This window comes from Hemitrygon akajei, chromosome 6 (genome assembly GCF_048418815.1).
Source record: "Hemitrygon akajei chromosome 6, sHemAka1.3, whole genome shotgun sequence".
Lineage (NCBI taxonomy): Eukaryota > Metazoa > Chordata > Chondrichthyes > Myliobatiformes > Dasyatidae > Hemitrygon > Hemitrygon akajei.
This window is the reverse complement of record NC_133129.1, coordinates 20,669,526-20,685,258: the sequence shown is the minus strand read 5'-3', so window position 1 is coordinate 20,685,258 and position 15,733 is coordinate 20,669,526. Positions and strand designations below refer to the sequence as shown.

The 15,733-nt window shown below is 43.0% G+C and overlaps 1 protein-coding gene across 2 annotated transcripts in view; it reads right to left on the bottom strand.

Moving 5' to 3' along the window:
* lifra (LIF receptor subunit alpha a) overlaps nucleotides 1-11,161 on the bottom strand; it is a 198,688-nt gene extending 187,527 nt beyond the window's left edge. For both annotated transcript variants that reach the window (XM_073047970.1, XM_073047972.1), the window contains exon 1: nucleotides 10,835-11,161. The gene's annotated coding sequence lies outside the window, so the exon portion shown is untranslated. The remainder of the gene's footprint in view (nucleotides 1-10,834) is intronic.
* Between the last annotated feature and the right edge of the window lie 4,572 nt (nucleotides 11,162-15,733).

Sequence of the window (15,733 nt, the reverse complement as noted above, 5' to 3'; positions counted from 1 at the left end):
TCCTTTAACTCAGCACCTAACTCCCTGAACTCCCTATCACTCATCACTCATCCTATCTATCTCATTGTTGGCTACATGGACCGTGACTTCCAGCTGTTCACTCTTCCACTTAAGAAAGCTGAGAACTCAATCCGAGATGTCCTGGGCCCTGGCACCTGGGAGGCAACATGCCATCCAGGAATCTTGTTAGAACCGCCGTGCGTTCCCCTAACTAATGAATTCCCTATTACCAGAGCGTGCCTCTTCTCCCTCTCCCTTCCCTACGGAGTCACAAAGCCAGATTCAGTGTTAGAGACCCAACCACTGTGACTGTTACAGACATCCTACCTCCCTGAAATGAGTTTTTGCAGGGTGGGATGTCTGCTGTTAGGTCAACCCCCATCTCCCACCAACAGTATCCAAAGTGATATTAATGATGTTGAGGGGGATGGCCACAGGGGTACTCTGCACTGGCTCCTTAACCCCTTTCCCCTTCCTGTCACCCAGTTTCCTGTGTCCTGCATCTTGAGTGTAACTACCTCTCAATACGTCCTTTCTATCACCCCTTCACCATCCCGAGTGATCGTGAGTTCATCTAGTTCCAGCTCCAACTCCTTAACATGGTTTGTTAGAAGCTGCATCTGGATGCACTTCTCACAGTTGTAGTTGTCAGGGGCACTGGAGATCTCCCCGCCTTCCCACATCCACAAGAGGAGCATTCCACTATCCTGCCTGGCATCTCTACTGCCTCAGCTGAGCAGATATAAAGAAAGGAAGGAAATAAAAACCTTTACCTTGAGCTTTTCTTTTCTTTGCTTTCTCTGACTGAAGCCTCTTATCACCACTCTGACTCTGTCCACTCAAACAACAGCCACCGCTGAGCTTGCCCCTGCCTTCCTGTAATTTCCTCAGGCTAATCAATCCCAAATGCGGACTAGTCACTGGTCAAAGCTCTATTATACCGCCACAACCTGCAGCTGCCTTTTTCTACTCGGGCAAAGCACCTGAGTGAAATCCCCTCCTATCAAACTTCCAATGTCCGGATTGGTTGCTGGTCACTTTTTCCTTGCTCATTACCCATGTATCTAACTCTCTCCCTCTTCACAGTAGGCAGCCTAAATGTCCATCAACCCCAATCCAATTCCAAAAGCTGGGTTCAATGCACTCTCTTTCCCACAGTTGGGTCCCAGACCAACAAGTTCCTGAGGCCAATTTAAGCACTTTTTAAGCCCCAAAAAAATGTAAACAAGGCTTTAGCCTCAGAAGCAATGAAATTCCACTACCATGTAAACAAATAAAACATTTTCATATTTTACCTGAATATTACCAATGTTTCAGCAAGACTAGTATCTACAGCATATAACTTTTGCTGTGGGTACAATAAAAATATGGAAAGATAGATTCACAAGATTGTGATGTATCATTCTCATCTTGAGTGGGTACAGAGTAATGTAATTACACATATTAAACCAGTCTTTGAAAATTTCTGTGGGCATATTACTATATGCTGTCACTATCTGAATGAATCAGCGAACCCCAATCCAATTAAAATCCCACAACACAATGGCTAAAAAAGTGGAAATACTGTAACAATGCAAATGAAAAAAGTATGACCCTCATATTTCCCTCAGGTACACTCTCCAAACACATGCTGTAAAAGACATCCATTAAACCCACGCATTCAGCATATATGAATGCAAGTTTATCGTGGCGCAACAAGGAGGAGATTAAAAATTTAATTAGTTATGCATCTCAATCAATTTAAAAATCTGTGCTCTTCCTCCCTACCTATGTTGTGGGCCAGCCTTGACAACTGACCAAGCAACTTAACCAATTTACTGATGACCTTAAGAGAAAAACTGTCACCAACTCCACTGTACTTGGCTCTATTCCTTGAAGTATTGAGTTGACTTCCTTAGGAAATTAGATATTGCGATTCAGGTGTCACCCGCACCCCACTGCCAACTGGTTTTAAATTAAGGACAATCCAGACTTGCTCACACAACCTGCTTATATCATGCTGCTTACTGAGATTTTCTTTCACTGAATTAATTATAACATTTAATGTAATGCTTTCTGTGCAAGCAAATTGATTGCAATATTTCTGACATTATAACAGTGATTACATTTCATTTAAATTATATTACTGGCTCTAAAGCTCTTCAGCATTTGTTGAAAGGAGTAGGAATGATGCCATATAAGTACAAGTCTTTCTTTCTTTCAGTGTGGCCTTCTAGCCACTTTGAAAAGCACAAGTCTGAAGCTCAATTGCAGTTATTTGCACTTTACTTTTATAAGTGTAATCATCATAATGTAGCAATAATTTTCAAACTGCAGAAGAAAACAAGTGAGCAGCAGTGGGAAGAAATGGGAGGAAGGGGAAAAAAATTAGAACATTGTAGTGGGTTTAGATTTTTTGTATATTTTCAATATTACGATTCAATTTAATTTACATGAATATGGGGTAATGAGACTATAAGTGTGATTCAAACATATTGTAATTGATATACGATATATATCCTCCTGTACTCTTTTTTGTAAGAAATCAATAAAAATAAGAACACAGAACAGCACAGCACAGGAACAGGCCTTCCGACCCACAATGTTGTGCCAAACCAAACAAATTAGTAATCCAATGGCTGACTAACCTAATCCCTTCTGTCTACACAATGTCCATATCTTTCCATTTTCCTCACAGTCACATGCCTATCTAAACGACTCTTAATGCATCTACCTCTACCACCACTCTAAGTAGCGCATTCCTGCACCCACCACTTGGTAAAAAAAACTTGCCTTTCACATCTCCTTCAAAATTACCCCCCTCACATTAAATGCATGCCCTCTGATATTAAACATTACAACCCTGGAAAAAAGATGCCATTTGCATATTTCATCAATGCTTCTCGTAATCATATAAACCTCTATCAGATCTCCCCTCAGCCTTCGCCACTCCAGAGAAAACGGCACAGTTTTGTCCAATTTCTCCTTACAACACTTGCCCTCTAATCCAGGCAGCATCCTGCTAAACCTCTTCTGCACCCTCTCCAAAGCCTCAACATCCTCTTCCTATAATGCAGTGACTACAAATGTCAACTTCTGTCAACAAATTGTCAACTTTTCAGGTCAAGTTCAAGTCTATTGTCATCTGACTACATATATACAACCAAATGATCCTCCACACCATGGTGCACCCACAATATATCACAGCACATAAAACAAAATATTACCAGAAATACATTAACAAAATATAATTCAAAATGTGTGTGAATAATGCAGCACAGGTAAAGAGTAAACAGTAAGCTGTTCCCTGTCCTAACGACGAGACCTTAGTGGTTTCAAGGCATTCATTAGACTCACAGCCTGAGGTAAGAAGTTGTTACCCAGTCTGGCAGTCCCAGTCCTGATGCTCCTGTACCTCATTCCTGATGGTAATGGGTCAATGAGATTGTGGGGTGGCTGGTAGGGACCTCAACATGCTTTGGGCCCTTCTCATATAACACTCCTGGTAAACATCACAAATGGGAAGTGATCCTCTAAGAGGTATTTATAACCTCTGTCGGGCCTTCCAATCCCTGCATCAGGACTGAGAGAGGAGTGGGAAGATAGCCAGTCTAAAGAGAAAGGTCGGGATGACATAGTGGTTTTAGGTGACTGGTGGACCAAGGAAGGGTGAAGTATGATGAGAAGAACAAGCTAGGCTGGGAAGAGGTGGGTTTGGAAAATAGATACAGGTAAGTGATACATGGGAACAGAAAAGCAAAACTAAAGGACAGCTGGAGCTAGGTAGGAGGAAAAAGTCAAAGTGGAGACGGAGGCTGAAGTGTGATAAGTGGAGACACAAAGGCTACTATACACTGCCTCTGTTTCACTTTGCACAGATGCTGCCTACAATAATCATGGAGATAATGATCTGCAATCTTGTAGCTCCATGGTATTTACCCAAGATCACCAATACTGAAAACTCAAACACAATTTTAAAAATACATGAGTAGTGTATATTAAAACAGCTGCTGTCTTCTCACATCAAACTTTTAACAATATTGCTTCCATAATCAATGCAACACTGAAATTAATCTGTTCAAATGAACCAGATTAATTGCAATAATAACCTTAAGTACCAACTTACAAAGTAGAACATTATCTGCTGCTTATTGTGTTGTTTATGGAAGCTTACTGTCTGCAAATGAGCAGTCTGTTTCCTATATTACCACACTTTAAACATATTTCATAAGATGCTTTCAATGCCTGGAGAATATAAAAGCTTCTGTTGAGATGCTAATTCTGTTTTCACTTCGGAGTGATCGTAACATTTTTAGGGTCCCAAAGCGAATCTCAAACTCTCGCATGCTGAAATTTTTGCCATTAATGAACATAATTCCCCAACCAGATAAGGTAATGGTCTGAAAACTTTGGGCATTTCATGTTTGAGTTCCTAGCCTTCTATTTGAAAAACCCCAGAATTAGCACAACACTAGAAAATAATTTCACCGTCCATGAACCCAACGACACCAGCTCACTAGTTTGCTTTCTATTTGCACTACCGGTACTTATTTTTTTTAAAGAAGTCTTTTTGTAATTTTTAATGTATTGCAATGTACTGCTGCCATGAAATAAATTTCACATGTTTGAAGGTTCAAAGTTTCATTTATCTAAGTATCCAACTTTGAAATTCTTCAATTTACCAAATAGTCATGAAAGCAAGAAAGGAAAGAAAGGCAAAACAATCATCAACCTCTCCCCCAAATAAAACATGAATAAAAATGGAGAGGCAAATTAACCCTAATATCCCTCCTTCCGCACAAAATCTGAGCAAAATAAATCAGGTACATAAACCCTCAGTTCCCTCCCCACACACAAAAAAAACTGAACAAAGCAGAGCAGGCACATTGAACCCCCAAATTCACTCCCCGTACAAAAAAATGCTGACAAGATTGGGCAAAAAAAATATAAAAAACATAATATAAGACTGAAAATATGTCAAAGTCCACATCCAAAACACAGAAATCACCTGAGCAACACTCTCTGGGCAGCAGCAGGCTCTCTCCTCCCCAGTACAGAGCAACCGATCAAAAGGCAAGCAGCCAGCGCTCACCCTCTGCATTCTCTTCAATGCTTCAATCTCCCTCGTTGCTTAAAATGGCAAATAATGCCAGTGATAATAAACCTGATTTTTTTTCTTTCTTTACATTGAGATACAGCACAGAGTAGCCCTTCAAGCCTCGCCACCCTGCAATTTCCAATTTAAATCCAAACCAACCATGGGACAATTTACAAAGAACAATTAACCTACTAACCACTACACCTTTGGACTGTGGGAGGAAACCCACGAATTCCATGTGGAGGACTTACAGAGGACTCCAGAACTGAATTCCAAATTCTGACAATCCAAGCTGTAAGAGCGTTGTAGTAATTGCTATTCTACCATGGTGCCCTAATTCTAATTGTAATAAAGTGTAAGATGCTCCTTCCGTCTGCTGGACTGCAGGTCACCCTTGGGGAAGGTGTAGCACCTGCTTAGCCACGCCCCCCCCCCCCAACGATCAGAGTCACGTGAAGCCATGGGAGCAGGCGGTGGATAGTTGTATGAGCAGCCTCTGCAAATCACAAGTCCTGGTTATGTGACCACCGACACCAGGCAGACAATCTTTGAAGAATACTGATCATGGCTGGGGTCACCCATCTTCAGATTCAGATTATTTGTCATTTAGAAACCACAAATGCAATGCAGTTAAAAAATGAGACAACGTTCCTCCAGAATGATATCACAAAAGCATATGACAAAACAGACTACACCAGAAAATCCACATAACGTTTGGCAATCCCCAATCCAGAGTCCGGAGAGGCTGCTGCGTATTAATATCACGCTACCATCTTAGCACGTTCCCCAGAAAGGAGCTCCAAATCCACCAGACAAAACAAGACCAAAAACTAAAGCTACAAGACCTGCAAAAACCACATAATTACAACATACAGTTACAACAGTGCAAACAATAGCATAATTGATAAAAAAAGACCATGGGCACAGTAAAAATAGTCCAAAGATGTTAAAAGACTATAAGTTCAAAGGGAATCACCATACAGTTTCCACAAGTCCCCAGGGTCCCGACAGACTCGTCATCCCACGCCGGCGGCAGAAGGGAATACCCCTGCTATGGACTTCCACGGCGCCGCCTGATTCAGCCTCGCAGACACAGCACACAATGAAACCTCTGTCGAACCTAGCCTCGCAGACGCAGCACACACCAAAAGTGACCTGACCGCAGCGGACTCCGAGTCCGTCGAACCTCCGAGCCGACGATCATCCCCTCCGGCACAGTTTCTCCAAGCACCATCCTCTGCCGAGCATATTAAGATGGCCCTGCCAACGGCCATCAGCAACTCAACCCCAAGGACTGGGGGCCTGTTCTTCCCAGCAGAGTCCCGGACCTCACAGCAGCAGCAGCAATGAAGAGGGTCTTCCTGGAGATTTCCCGATGTTCCTCCGTGTTCCCACGTCTGTTTTCAATTGATTATGATTGCGCACGGCACCCCACTTCACAAATAACAGATAATCAGCTCTGGAGTGGCCGCTGCAAGCTGCATCGCGCCGCCATCTTGGATCAATTTTTGGATCAATCTTGTAAAGACATTGCCTAGAAGAAGGCAATGGCAAGCCACTTCTGTAGTAAAGTTTGCCAAGAACAATCATGGTCAAACCATGATCACTAACATCATACGACACAGCACATAATGATGATAATGATGATGACAATAACAATTGAAGGAAAGCTCAATCCACTGAAACAGATTATTGGAGTAACTCGTTCCTAACGTATTTCCTCTGTATTTTTTCTCTCCGTCAAATTCTCTCATTGATATCCAGGAATCACAATCTATACATTAACAATCTGGCTGAGAATGCGAGTGCTGCCTGGCCAGCTGAGTTCCTCCAGCATTTTGTGTGTTGAGAATGTAAGTGTTGTGATTATTAAGTTTGCGGATGGCATCAAAACTGGTGGATAGTGAAGGTGGCTGTCTAAGGTTACAAACTGGGAAAGTGGGCCAAGGCAGGTGGAATCTAACTTGAACAAGTTTAAAGAACTGATGAAGGGCCTTGGCCTGAAACATCAACTGTTTATTCCTCTCTATGGATGCTGTCTGATATACTGAATTCCTCCAGCATTTTGTGTGTGTTACTCTGGATTTCCAGTGTCTGCAGAATCTCTTGTGTTTATTATTAAGTGTGAAGTGAGATAAGTGAATGACAGAGCCCAGGAGACTGCTGCAGAACCGAGAAAACTAGTGGGACAAGTACACAGTGGTAACACAGATAGGCAAGGTGGAAAAGGCGAGTGCAATGAGATCTAGGTGTCTTTGTTCAAGGGGAAGTACAACGAGATCTAGGTGTCCTTGTTCATCAGTCACTGAAAGTAAGCATGCAGGTACAGCAGGCAGTGAAGAAAGCTAATGGCACGTTGGCCTTCATAACAAGGGGAGTATAGGAGCAAAGAGGTCCTTCTGCAGTTGTACAGGGCCCTGGTGAGTCCACACCTGGAGTATTGTGTTCAGTTTTGGTCTCCAAATTTCAGGAAAGGACATTCTTCGTATTGAGGGAGTGCAGCGTAGGTTCACGAGGTTAATTCCCGGGATGGCGGGACTGTCATATGTTGAAAGATTGGAGCAACTGGGCTTGTATACACTGGAATTTAGAAGGATGAGAGGGGAGCTGATTGAAACATATAAGATCATTAAGGGATTGGACACGCTAGAGGCAGGAAACATGTTCCTGATGTTGGGGGAGTCCAGAACCAGAGGCCACAGTTTAAGAATAGGGGTAGGCCATTTAGAACAGAGATGAGGAAAAACTTTTTCACCCAAAGAGTTGTGGATCTGTGGAATGCTCTGCCTCAGAAGGCAGTGGAGGCCAATTCTTTGGATGCTTTCAAGAAAGAGTTAGATAGAGTTCTTAAAGATAGTGGAGCCATGGGATATGGGGAGAAGGCAGGAACGGGGTACTGATTGTGGATGATCAGCCATGATCACATTGAATGGCAGTGCTGGCTCAAAGAGCTGAATGGTCTACTCCTGCACCTATTGTCTATAAATGGCATGATTGCCTTCATTGGGCAACAGACTGAGTACAAGAATGGAATGCCATGTGAGACCATACCTGGAATACTGTGTACAGTTCTGCTCACCATTCTATAGAAACAACATGATTGAGATAGAGACGATGCAGATAAGATTCATAGACATTGCTAGAACTGGGGACCTGTTATAAGGAAAGGCTGATTTTTTACTCACACAATATTTTAGAAGTATTTAGGTTGAGCACTTACAACAAAACACAGAAGGATGTAGATCAAGTGCTGGAAAATGGGAATAGCTTAGGTAGGTATTCGATGACCCACACAGGCTGGATGTCCGAAGGTCTTTGACCATTGAGTATGATTCTCTGAATCTCATAAATCTGCAGTTAAGATGGCACTACGGACCCAAACTGACAGATGGACAATTAGGACATTCTTCATTAACTATTTCATCAATTCTTGAAAGTCAGAATTTCCCTAAAATGCACAAATGCAAAATCTTTTTAAGTGATGATGTGAAGTCATGGTAGAACATTTATTCTGTTTGTGGAGAAACTAAAATTAGGTATCATCATTAGAAGGCAAATAATCTGAAAGGAAAAAACAAAATTTTCTTAACCCAAGGCCTGGCTGGAGTACCTACAAAATGGAGCACCGAGGGTAAAGGGAAAGGGAACTTAAGTCAAGTCACTTTTATTGTCATTTCGATCATAACTGCCAGTACAGTACATAGTAAAAAGCGTTTCAGGACCATGGTGTTACATGACAGTACAAGAACTAGACTCAACTATGTAAAAAAAACACAGGAAAAAAAACACAACTACTACACTAGACTACAGACCTACCCAGGACTGCATAAAGTGCACAAAACATTGCAGGCATTACAATAAATAATAAACAGGACAATAGGGCAGTAAGGTGTCAGTCCAGGCTCTGGATATTGAGGAGTCTGATAGCTTGGGGGAAGAAACTGTTACACAGTCTGGTCGTGAGAGCCCGAATGGTTCAGTGCCTTTTCCCGGACAGCAGGAGGGAGAACAGATTGTATGAGGAGTGCATGGGGTCCTTCATAAGGGATGGATAAGAAGTTCTGAGGAAGAAATCAAAAGAGGAATAAACACAAGAGATTCTGCAGATGCTGAAAATCCAAAGCAAAACACACAAAATGCTGGAGGAACTCAGTCGGTTAGGTAGCATTTGTAGAATCAATAAACAGACAACGTTTTGAGTCAATACCCTTCATTAAGGCTGGAAAGGAAGGGAGAAGGAGCCAGAATAAGAAGGTGGGGTAAGGGAAACAGTACAGAAACTACACACAGTATGCTGTGGATTTACGAGCCATGTGTGATATATGTATTGTGGGTGCACCGTGGTCTGGAGGAATGTTGTTTCATTGACAGTCAGATGATAATAAACTTCAACAAGCTAGCAGGTGATAGGTGAAGCCAGGTAAAGGGGAAGTTGGGTGGGATGGTGGGGAAAGGGGGATTGTTAGGATTGAAGGGGGACTTTTTATCTGTTAGTATTGTGTTAATATTATTTTATGTATTGTATATGATATATGTACTGTGTTTTGCACCTTATTCTAGGGGGGTTGTTTTGTTTAGCTGTATACATGAGTATGGTTGAAAGACAATAAACTTGAACTTAAACTTAAGATAATTAGAACGGAAGGACGCCCAAGTATGGTATATTGAGTACAAATCATTTCCACTAAATTATTAAATGGACTTTGTTCTTTTTCATTCAAATTATGTTTTCTCTTGTAAAATTGTGTATAATTTATGTTTAATTTATTTTTTTCTCTTGTGAATGCTGCTTATATGATACTGTGATGCTGCAGCAAGTTTTGCATGTGACAATGAACTCGACTTCGACCTTTCAGCGGTGTAAAAGCACTTCAGGTACATGAATTTGCCTCGAAGTGTGAAGAGAGACGTGGGACCAGCAACCACGATGAGTCCACGCAACAGTTTTCTCCCGAAAGGTCGGGAGGCTGACAAAACTATGAGAAGATTTCCACAGACTCACAACAGACGCAGTTTGTGTTTGCAATTATCAATACAAGGCGGTCGGCAAAAAATCGCACAGAGAATTCAGAAAAAGACACATCTTTACCCAGAAAAAGGATCTCGCTCTCGCAGGGAGAGGCTAAGTCCATAGTTAGAAGCCAGGATAGATAAGCACAGGGAGAAGGAACGAGAAGATGAACTGGTAAACCTAGATAAGACAGGAGGCGACCTCGGGGAATCACTGACACTGACATAGGCCGGCTGGTCCGAGTGGCTTCTTTCGGTTTTCTACAGAAACACAACAGCCATAAATGAACTAACCAACCCATTAGTAAGGGAATAGAATTAACTGGGCAAAGTACCAAAGTGCTTAAGAAACATTTCAAGACGTTCCTGCTTTATTTTAAACACGAAACCATGCCTGTAATGCCATATTATCTGCATCAAAAATGAATATTTAACTCCAGGCAGTTTGCCAACTACGAGTTGAAGTGGTGGGGCAAGATTAGGGATTAAGATTTCAGTGAGAAACGAATAATCCAAACCAAAGTACCAATTCCAGCAAATATAACTCACAATTACTCAGCAATGGTTCGTACGATAAAGCTTGGCAAACATTCTACTTATCCCTGTTCTAGTACGCTATTTTGTAATTTATAGCATTTTCTGCCACAAAACAACAAAATTCACGTCCCGTAAATCAGTGATGATAAACCCGATTCCCTTTGGAATCTGAATTCGAGCATCAGACAACTGTCCCCACAGTTAACTCACCAGGCTTCCCACATCCAGAACGGTAAGTGCTGAAGCGGGTCAGTACTCCATCCCCCTCGGCTCCCAGACCCAAGGGGCGGAGGAGAAATGCCAGCGGCTCCCCGACGATGGGGCCTGCCGACACCGGCTCCCGGTAGAAGAGGGCAAGCGGTCAGATTGGCAGTGAATGACAGTGCTGACGGACTAACGGTGGAGGAAGCCTCCGCCGGGAAGGACAAGGCCGTTCGCCACACACGCCGAGACAGAGCGAGGGAGGGACTCGCTGAGCAACGACAGCGCGGTCGACGCCCGGACTGGCAGTGACAGCAGCCGCTGAGCTGACCAGCCTCCGCGGGTCGTCCCGAGCGACTGCGCAGGCGCGGGGCGGGGGCACGAGAAGGAGCGCGGCGCGTGGGCATAGGGGGAAGCACGAGGGGCGCGTCCGTGGCGGAGGCGCGATGGCCTCCCCTCGCCACCGACGGGGGAGAGGAAAGGGCGAGATCCTCGCAGCGATAGAGGGACCCTCAGAAGGAGGGTGGGTCCTCAGGCAGGGGGAGACCCCGGCCGGCGGGGAGAGGAAGGAGAGACCCACAGAGAGGAGTGACTCCCAGAACAAAGAAGAGTGAGAGATCCCAGGAAAAAGAGGTGCTCAGAGGTGAAGACTAGGATATCATCTGAGAAAGAGCGGGATGGAGAGAGAGACCCCAGGGAGATGGAGCAGGTCCTCCTAAGATTCAGAGAGAGGGGTGGTCGACTTAGAAAGCTGGATGGAGATGCTGTATTCCTGCCTTACTGTCTTATCTACCTGTGCTGCCATCTTCAGGGACCATTGGTACAAAGGTCCCTCAATTCTCCAATATTCCTTCAGGTGCTGCTTTTAATTTAATCCATTAAATGTGTGTTATGTATTTGGAGAGCTGCAAGAAGGCCAATGAAAGTAACAAATGGGAGAATTCAGAGAACTGAAACCTCGGCGTTTATTTGCATAAATCTTAAAAACTAGCCAGTAGGGACAAAGTATGAGCCCAGACTGATGAATCTCACCTTGAGGTCCCCATTCAGTACATTGTTGCAGGAAAGCAGAATATATCATCAAGGACCCTACCATCCAGGTCATTCTCTCTACTCACTGTCATCAGGAAGAAGGTACAGGTGAGAATGTGAAGAGGGTAAGGGGTACGTGTAGAAGGGGTGGGCGAGGGGTAAGTGTAGCAAAATAAGACAGCACACGTCATTGGGGAAATGTAGGAGGACAGGGAAGAGGAAGCTAAAATAAGATGCCAGACAGCATGCGGCAACCACAAAGAAGAGGAACCTTGCGACCACAAGACAATGTGGTTCGGCAAAGTATTTTGAGCTATATACCTATTTCGAGTGTTTTGCTTGCGTCCATACCCATTCCAAGTATTACGCTTGCGTCCATACCCATTCCAAGTATTACGCTTGCGTCTATGCTTTTTCTGAGTATTTCACGTGCTTAGCTATGCAATAGCCAATCAATTGATGAATTTGAATCGATAACCATATTTGCGAATGTAGTACCCTGCGTTTGGGTATAAGTATGACCTTTGTAAACCGACAAATTGGGAGTTGGCTACCTTACGCCCGAAGTGCGTGGGGCTGTGAACTCCTCTCTGAATAAAAACCGTTTTAGAGGTAATTTCGTGCCTCTGGTGTTTTTCCTCAACTGAGCAGGTTAATAATTTCAGGTTGACAATTTCCTCAGGACCCACACCATTAGGTTTAGGAACAGTTATTTAACCCTCAAGCATCAGGCTCTTCAACTGGAGGGGATAACTTCAGTCAATTTCATTTGTCCCATGACTGAACTGCTCCCACAATCTATGGACTTGCTTTCAAGAACTGTTCAACTTATTTTCTCTTTTGATTGCTTATTTTTTATTATTATTTCACTTTTTATACATTTTCTATTTGTATTTGCACAGCTTGTTGTCTTTTGCATACTGATATCCATCCTATTAGTTCGGTCCTTCAGTGATTCTATTATGGTTATTGGATTTATTGAGAATGCCCACTAGAAAATAAATCTCAGGGTTGTACATGATGACACACATGTACTTTGATAGTAAATTTACTTTGAACTTTGTACATGAGATTCTGATTGGCCCCTCATCCCTGTTCTTCTATTCAGTGAGATCATGGATAATCCTTTATCTTTGTGCTTCTTTCCTGCACTAACACCGAACCCCTTGATTCCCTCAATATCAAAAAAAAATCTGTGGATCACTGTCTTGAAAACTCTGCAAGTGAGCTTTCACCACCCCCTCAATGCAACAACTTTTCTCATCCTGAACGACCAACTGTTATGTTGAGACCATAACCCCTCATTCTCAGCACCCTAGATAGGGAAATTACCAATCCATCCTCTCACCATGTAAGAATTTTACATGTTTTGGTGAGATTACATTGTTCTGACCAACGTTCCTGCTATGGGGTTTGTGTGTGTGTGTGTGTGCATGCACACATCTTTTGCTACTAACGCACAAAGGAATTTAAACTGCATGAAAGGTTGTCACCCTCTATCTCATTGGCATGTTAAGTATACTTAAGTGAAACAGTCTCACCAGACTTGTATACAAACTTGGCTATTACCTAACTCTGCTAACAGCCTTGTGACTCTGGTGAGAAGGCCATCCTTCATGAGCAATATACTTCCAAGCTGGTATAATTTGGGGTTCAAACAGGAAGGTTAGGATGTTCCAATTAAGGAACATTGATTGTAGTAGATGTTGTGTGAACACTGCCCCAGTCGCCAAGAAATGACAGATTGTACACCAACATAAAATTATAAGCAGAATATATTTACCAATTTTTCAACTTTATCAGGTAACAAGAAAAAAATAAAAGGACCTATTACAGTTAAACCAGTCCAATGTGCTCATAAACATTGAAGCTCGTTTCTGGAGTAGTCAGGCGTAGCGCTTTACTCACGCACCGAACCCATGTTCTGCGTGAGACACCAGTCGCTGTTTAAACTTCCCTTGAAGACCATCTCAAATGAACTTCTGACCTCAAGGAAGTATGAGCCCAGTCTGATTACTTTCTGCTCATAACTCAAGCTACCATTCAATACCATCACTGGGTCCACTAGGGTCTCAGTATGAAACGCTGACTCTATTCCTCTCCTCAGATGCTACCTAAGTTCCTCCAGCATTTTGTGTGTGTTACCATTACTGCTTCCTACTTTCTGCTGTAAGTATTCCCTTCTTTCAATCATGAGGTCAGACTTGCCCAGATACATCCCAGTAAAATTGGAGCAAAATGCCTCACCTATGGCTCCAAGCAGCTGTTTTCATGCAAAAGTGGCCACACCCAAGTACACCACTTCGACAGGCAGGCAAAACAGGTGAGGGTAGATGGCAGCCTCATACCCCGATGAGACAGGGGTATGTCCTAGCACACAAAGTCAGATCCAGTAGACTAGGTGGCTGAAAAGGAGAAGCTAAAGTCAGCACCTTCAGAGTTCCGGGATATCTTGGCTCTGGAGGTGGATGGACTTGTGGTCAGTGCCTCTGCAGAGAATCAGTGTGTCGTCGGAGACGGAAGATCGAAAGCGGCAAGCTGGTTGCTGGCTGTGTGCCCAGAGACCCGATTTCTTTGGGCACAGAGCTCGGAAAAAGCAACACAACGGACATTTAACATCATAAGTCAGTGAGTTTATTATGTCTCCACTTTCACTGTGAAACAGGGACACCTCTTTTTCCATTATTAGGGAGAGAGAGCCTGTGGTGTGTTGAATTACTGGGTGAATGAGTAGTCTTTGTGGTACTGCAAGTCTGTATCTTTATTGATGCTTTGCTACATACTTGAGTGCTCAGTGGATGCGCTGATGCATTTTTGCCGGTGGGGGAGGGGGATTGTTGCTTTGCTGCTGCTTACGCATGGGAGGGGGGAGCTGGGTGTGCTTTGGGGTTCTAACATTTAACTGTCATTCATTCTCTGGGGCACTCCTCTATTTTTGTGGATGGTTACAAGAAAAAGCATTGCAAGATGTATATTGTATACATTTCTCTGATATTAAATATACCTTTGAAACCTTTGAAGTCAAAGCCAACATAAAATCCAAAGAGAGGGCATATAATAGAGCAAAGATTAGTGGGAAGTTAGATGATTGGGAAGCTTTTAAAAACCAACAGAAGGCAACTAAAAAATTCATTAAGAAGATAAAGTTGGGATACAAAAGTAAGCTCGCCAATAATATTAAAGAGGATACCAAAGGTTTCTTCAGATACATAAAGTGGCAATCAGATCATTGGAAAACAATGCTGGAGAGGTAGTAATAGGGGATGAACTGAATAAGTATTCTGCATCATTTTTCACTGAGGAAAACACTAGCAGTATGGTGGAAGTTCCAGATGTCAGAGGCAATGAAGTGTGTGAAGTTACCATTACTAGACCGAAGGTTCTTGGGAAACTGAAAGGTCTGAAGGTAGATAAATCACCTGGACCAGATGGTGTACCCCCCAGAGTTCTGAAAGAGGTGGCTGAAGAAATCGTGGAGGCATTAGTAATGATCATTCAAGAATCACTAGATTCTGGAATGGTTTCAGAAGACTGGAAAATTGCAAATGTCACTTTACTCTTCAAGAAGGGAGAGAGGCAAAAGAAAGGAAATTATAGGCCAGTCAGTCTGACCTCAGTGGTTGGAAAGATGTTGGAGTCAATTATTAAGGATGAGGTCTCAGGGTACTTGGAGGCACGTGGTAAAATAGGCCATAGTGAGCATGGTTTCCTTAAGGGAAAATCTTGCCTGACAAATCTGTTGGAATTCCTTGAAGAAATAACAAGTAGGGTAGACAAAGGAGAATCGGTGGATGTTGTGTACTTGGATTTTCAGAAGGCCTTTGACAAGGGGTCACACATGAGGCTGCTTTACAAGCTATGAGCCCATGGTATTAT